We start from the raw sequence: 6,036 nt of genomic DNA, 5'->3' as shown, positions 1-6,036 counted from the left end.
AGCCCTTTTGTGACACCTTCCTCCCACCTTTTAAACCTTCCCTTCCCTGCAGCCCCCCAAACATCCTTGGTCAGTTTCAGGGTGCAGAGAGTCCCAGGGGGTCCCCCTGAACCAGAAGTGCTGGAGGTGGTTTTGGGGGGAACAGAAACTGCTGCGACTGTGGAGCTGCTGCCCCTGCCTGGGCCAGCATCAACCTGGGCATCACCCCCTGCATGCAGTGCTCTGGCATCCATTGGGGAGAGGACGCCTTGAATTCTATTAAGGCACGGTGGGGAGAAGACATGAGAGAGAGGAAAGGAACAGAGAACCTGTGGCTCTTGAAATCTTCCCTATAAACTCCCCTTTTGCAAACAGAAAGGCCCAATGGCACATTAGCCATTCAAATCCTGCCAGTCGGTTCCAAATATTGTATGGCAGGCAAACTGCACATGCCTGACTCACCTTGTATTCTGGGAATGGATTTGCTGAGAGAAGGGCGTTTTGAAGACCCTAAAGGTTACAAATGGGCTTTTGGAGTAGCATCTGTGGAAATTGATGGAGGAAAATTGAAGTTGTCCATCAGACCTGAGCTTTCTGATGAATCTGCAGTTGTGAGTCCCACCCACTCCATCAAACCAAGCAAAGGGGAAGCCGCCACTTCGCTCAGCTGCACTGCTTCCCCGGGGCCATCCACGCTGGTCGTTGCCGCAGGGCAGACCCCGTCCCGGGACCAGGCGTACCAGCCTTGCTGGGCCGACCCAGCAGGACCACTCCATGCCATCCAGAGGGAGCCACCCGAGTCCTGCCAAGGGAACCTGCCTATCAGCTAGCCAGTGTTCCATCTCTTCCCTGCTGCTGCGGGAGGGAGAAGGCTGCCCCCACACTGTTGCCGTCCGGACCAGTCAGGAGCCAGCCCGGTGAGGGCAATCTGCCAGAACCTAACTTTGGTACAATGGAGGACACAGTGTATCTTCCCCGAGCTTTCCACTCACATTCAGTCCAAAGCACCTACGTCTAGCAGAGTAACCTCTGACACATTGTAATATGTCTGTATATAGTTAAGCAGGCATCAGCTTCCCATCGATCTGGTGGACAAGCAGTGGGATTGCAGCCTTCATTATATTAATAGAAATTAACTCTGTAAATATTCCAATTGAGTCAAAATTATAAATACTAAACCACTTGTGGGATGTATTTCACAATTGTGCTCTAGAATATGTATATAAAATAGTGATTTGTCAGTTATTAATTATTTTAATAATAAAATTAATATTTATATGATTCACATTTCATATTCATAAATTAATAACCTCTTCATCACACTCAGAGCTGGTGACAACCACGCTGAGGAGCAGCTGCACCACACGGCTGCTGCTCTCCAGGACTGTGTGAGCTGCCTCTGCCTCTGGCTCCAGCACCTGAAAAGAGAAGAGGGAACTGTCACTGAGCAGGGTTCTGAGTGCCGGGCTGATCAGGGAGATTCCAGCAGCAGCCACACAGAGGAGCTAGGAAGGACATTCCCAGGGCTCATCTCATGAAGACGGCAGCAGGAGACCCTTCTGCTGTAGGCTGTGTGTCACCTGCTGATCAAAGCCATCAGCACCAGCACTGCAAACACACAAGTGGGGACTGCCACGAGGTACCAGTGCCTGACCTTGCTTTTCCTGGCCCAAATAAACCCAGCAGCCTCCAATTTCCCTCCTGGAGGATGTGGGTGGAGAACCCCAAGGATGAACAGCTGTAGAAACTGTTTTTCCTTCCTGTCTTAGGAGAAAGGACTTTCCAGAGAGACATCTGGTGTGGGGCAGCCACCACACTGCTGGGGGCTGGGAAGGGGCATTTGGGGGTGGGAGTGAACTCATTTGGAAAGTCTCTGACTGCTCTGCCTCTGCTAGGCAAAACAATTTGGGTTCCATTGGGTTTTCAATGGTTCAGCAGCTGGGGCAGAGCCATCACCCAAGAGAATTGTGTTGGACAAGGAAAGGCAAAGCAGGAGCTCCTGCTGAGATCCCCACAGCAGAGAGCCCACAGCCAACAGCAGAGGATGTTTGAGTAGGAAAAGACCTGGATGCTTGTCGAGTCCAAACATCAGCCCTGCTCTCCAAACACTCGGCCAGCTTTGCTGCCTTGCTCAATGCAGACAATGCTCAGAGCTTAGCTTCAAGGTGCCCCCCTCAGCACACACAGCAGAGTGCTGCTGCTGCTGCTCTGCACCCCAAAACAAGCAGCAGGGGGTTGAACTCCTTGGGAGTGCAAAGGCACTGAATCCAAAACAGAGACTTGAACTCCAGGAAATGGGGATCTGCTCAGTGCTGACCAACAGCTAAAGCAGGGAGCAGGGTGTTGGGGGGCAAGAGGAAGAGGCCAGGCTCTTTTCTCAGTCATGCCCAGGGACAGGACAAACTGGAGCCCAGGAGGTTCCATACGACCAGGAGGAGAAAATTCTTTGCTGTGGGGGTGCTAGAGCCCTAGAGCAGGCTGCCCAGAGAGGCTGTGGAGTCTCCTCTGCAGAGATCTCATCCCCCCTTAGTTACTGTGATCCTGGGCAAGTTGCTGTGGGTGCCCTGCTTTAGCAGGGGGCTGGGACTGTATGACATCCAGAGGTCCTTCCAACCCCCACCGCGCTGTGCAAATGTGTTCAAAACTGAGCTCCCATCCAACACAGACTGCATGCAACACTTCAGTGCTTGGCTTAGGGTTTGCCTCTCTTGTCAAAGAGACTTCCCCATCTTGTGTGAGCCCTCAGGTCCCTGAGCAGCCACCTCTCCTCTAACACATCTTGCTGGTGTTCCACTGGTCCATTCAGGGATGGACTCCTGTCAGGAGGAGCAGCCCAGCCAGTAGAGATGGAGATCTGCTGCCATCAACAGACCTTCTTGTGGCAGCTTCTCACATTCTTCTTGACAGGCCACCTGGCACCTTGGGCCCTTGTGGTATCCACCCACTTGATGGCATGCAGGCTGTCATCCCAGTCAGGGACCTCCTCTGGTGGCAGCTGGAAGGAGATCCTGGACACCTGACACTTCACAGGGTGCTTTTTGAGGGTGACCTCAACTTCAGATTGCAAGGTCACTGTGATGTCCCTAGCATGGAGGTGTCCCACCTAGGGAGAACCAGAGAGCCAAGACCAACCTGAGATCACTGGGAAGAACAGGACAGGCTGCGGGTGTGGGGAGCAGCTGTGCCAGGAACATCTCTGTGATGAGAGGCTGAGAGCCTGGGGAAGAGCAGCCTGAGACACAACCTCTCAGAGCTTAGCAAGAGCTAGGGGGTAGGGTACAAGAGGATGGGGCCAGACTCCTCTCAGTGGTGCCCAGGGACAGGTCAAGGAGCACAAACTGGAACCCAGAAGGTTTCATCTGTGAGGAGAAACTTCTTTGCTGTGAGGGTGTTGGACACCTGGAGCAGGCTGCCCAGAGAGGTTGTGGAGTCTCCTCTGCAGAGATTCCAAACCCCCCTGGTCATTGTGATCCTGGGCAAGCTGCTGTGGGTGCCCTGCTTTAGCAGGGGGATTGCACTAGATGATTCCCAGAGGTCACTTCCAACTCCCACCATGCTGGGATTGTGTCAAACTGCATCTTACTGAGGATTTATCTGGGCTTTGATATAGAAGAACACCACCAAAAGATGCCATGTCCCACAACATGGAGCCTCTTCTGGCCCCAGCAAAGCCAGGGATGGCATCTCCTAGGTGGCATGGAAAGGGGCTCTCACTGCTCCCTGGTGGCTCTCAGGAAGCTGCCAGACAGGGTCTGAGCAGCAGAGAAAAGCAGAAACAACCAAGCTCACCTGGGGGGAGAAGTGGAAAGGAGCCTCTGGCAGCCACTCAAAGCGCAGGGCCTGCCCCCTGCTGCAGTTGGTGAGGCTGAAGGTATTCACTATCCTCTGGATGTGACCATCCAAACAATTCCTTATCCACCAAGCAGTCCACCCACAGAGAACACAAATGATCAGATGTGCTCTTCACAGCACCCCATGGGTTGGCAGACCTCTTTTTAGAGGTCCTCAATCAAAAGCTCTGGCTCAAACTGCAGCCAAACAGCTCCTGCATTAAGCAGAGATGAGTCAGAGTGGCTTGGGCTTTTGCTGGATGGCTGTGGGCTCAGGGGCAGCCTCTCTTCAGGCTGGGGACTCCCCATATGCAGCAAAGACCTCAGATGCTCCACTGAAGTGGTGATAACCCCTACCAGGACTCAACCCACCGTGTCCATAAGAAGGAAAACACTTCCTTGAGCTTTCTAGGAGGAAATCAACCCTGCAAAGAGTCCATGTGCAAAAGTCCCAGAGAGCCCCAGGACACAAACTATGGCCAACAGCTGGTTGCTGTTTGGCCAAGCCAGCAGCAGGACACAACTTTTCCCTGTGTGAGTGACCACATTTCATGGGTGATGAATTCACCTTCTCCAGCAGAGTCCTTCATGCCCACAGCTTGGGAGAGGCATTTGGTGGTGGGCCTGGCTTTCAAGAAGAAAACTCCCTCTTCATCCAGCAGATCCATCAGCACCTGGAAAAAGAGCAGGACCAGACTGGGGTGGGCACAGCCCACACTGCTGCTGTTCCACCACGGGGAGCCCAGCACACTGCCCCCCTTCTAACACAGCTCTGAGTGCAAGGCTGGAGTGAAACCAAGCCAAACCCAGCTGTCCAGAGACACTGGGAGATGATAGAACCAGGCAGGACAGGAAGGACCAATGTGATGAGCAAAAGGGAACTAAGCTACAATCGAGTTTAATTAGAGCCTGGTAAAACAGGAGCAAACACAACCCAGTGTTTGCTCCTCTCCCCAGGATACCAGGATGACATCCCATCCAACCAAAAGGTGAGGAGACTGGGGAAAGCTCCACCTCGACTCTCTGTGTTGTGTTTCCCTGAGAAGGTTCCAAAATCCCCTTTCCTACAGGAACTCCCTTCCTGCAAAGCAGAAGTCACGCAGACTTTCTGAGGCCCCTTACCCAGGGTGTTCCCTGAGGCAGGGAAAACACAAACCCCAGGCAGTTGCAAGAGAGAGGCGGCGGCAAGCGGTAGCGGCCAGCCGGAGCAGGGGCATGGGCAAGGGCGCCGTCAGTGCGCCAGCTCGGTGGCAGGGGTTAGAGACCTCCCGGCAGCCCGGGAGGGAAAGGGGAGCCGGGGTCGCGGTCTGGAGGAGCGGACTGCAAACTCCCCCTTCCAGGGTAAAACGTGGGAAGCGGAAAGCTGGAGCCGGAAGGGCGACAGGAGACGACAGTGGCAGTGGAGGGGAAGCAGCAGCGGGGACCGGCAGCGGAAAGCAGAGCAGGTGGTGGGGCAGAGCCAAGCGGCGGCAGCGGGGTGGGCAGCTGCTAGCGGCAACAGTGGGACGGGGAGGAGCGGGCAGCACGAAGCGGCAGTGGAGGGGAAGCCGCATCGTGGCCGGGCGTCATGGTCGAGGAGCGGTAAGCGGCGGCAGTGTAGCGGGAGCAGAGCCGGGCGGAGGAGGCGGTGGAATGGGGCGGGGAGGCAGCAGCGGCAAGAGAGAAGGCGGGGGGTGGCAGGGACAAGCGTTTGCCTCGGGGAATGCTACAAGGGGCCCAAACTGCCCCGGCTCCTGCGGCAGGTTCCCGGTCCTGGGAGCGGCTGGACCCGGCGCGGAGCAACCCGGACCAGGGACGGGACTCCGGCGCCCGGGTCTCGGCTAGCTGAAGCGGCTAGACCCGGCGGCCGGGTGCCGGTGCCTCGATGCGACTGGCGCCGGCTGCCGGGGCCGGCACCCCATTCGCGGGGACAGCGGGAAGCGGCAGCTATATTTGGGTTGAGGGGGCGGCGGGAAGCAGTTATTTCCTGGAGTGTTACACGGGGGCCAACCTGTCATTGGACCGGCTGGACCCGGCACCACGCTCACGGTCAGCGAGCGGTGGTTTGGGGCGGGGGTGTGTGTGACGGTTTGGGGTTTTCTTCCACTTTTTTGTTTCTTGCCGTTCTCGATGCTTCAGCGAATGTCACACAGGTTGTGTCGTTGAGGCACACTCGGATAGAGACGGATGCAGGCGCCCTCCCCCGACACACCTCCGCCCTCTCCCTCCACATCCCCCGGAATCAGCT

General features: G+C 55.8%; 1 long non-coding RNA gene across 1 annotated transcript in view; it reads right to left on the bottom strand.

Annotated features, from left to right (window-relative positions):
- Positions 1–1,273: 1,273 nt before the first annotated feature.
- The window catches only part of LOC137453540 (uncharacterized), a 5,260-nt gene continuing 497 nt past the window's right edge, over positions 1,274–6,036 (bottom strand). The window contains exons 2-3 of the long non-coding RNA XR_010990386.1: positions 4,378–4,483; positions 1,274–1,397 (exon numbers count right to left, since the gene is read on the bottom strand). This is a non-coding gene — a long non-coding RNA (uncharacterized lncRNA). The remainder of the gene's footprint in view (positions 1,398–4,377; positions 4,484–6,036) is intronic.

Source organism: Melanerpes formicivorus, unplaced genomic scaffold (assembly GCF_026170545.1).
Source record: "Melanerpes formicivorus ecotype bairdi unplaced genomic scaffold, bMelFor1.0.p_v2 SCAF_67, whole genome shotgun sequence".
In the NCBI taxonomy this organism is placed as follows: Eukaryota; Metazoa; Chordata; class Aves; order Piciformes; family Picidae; genus Melanerpes; species Melanerpes formicivorus.
This window is presented reverse-complemented; position numbering and strand designations above follow the sequence as displayed.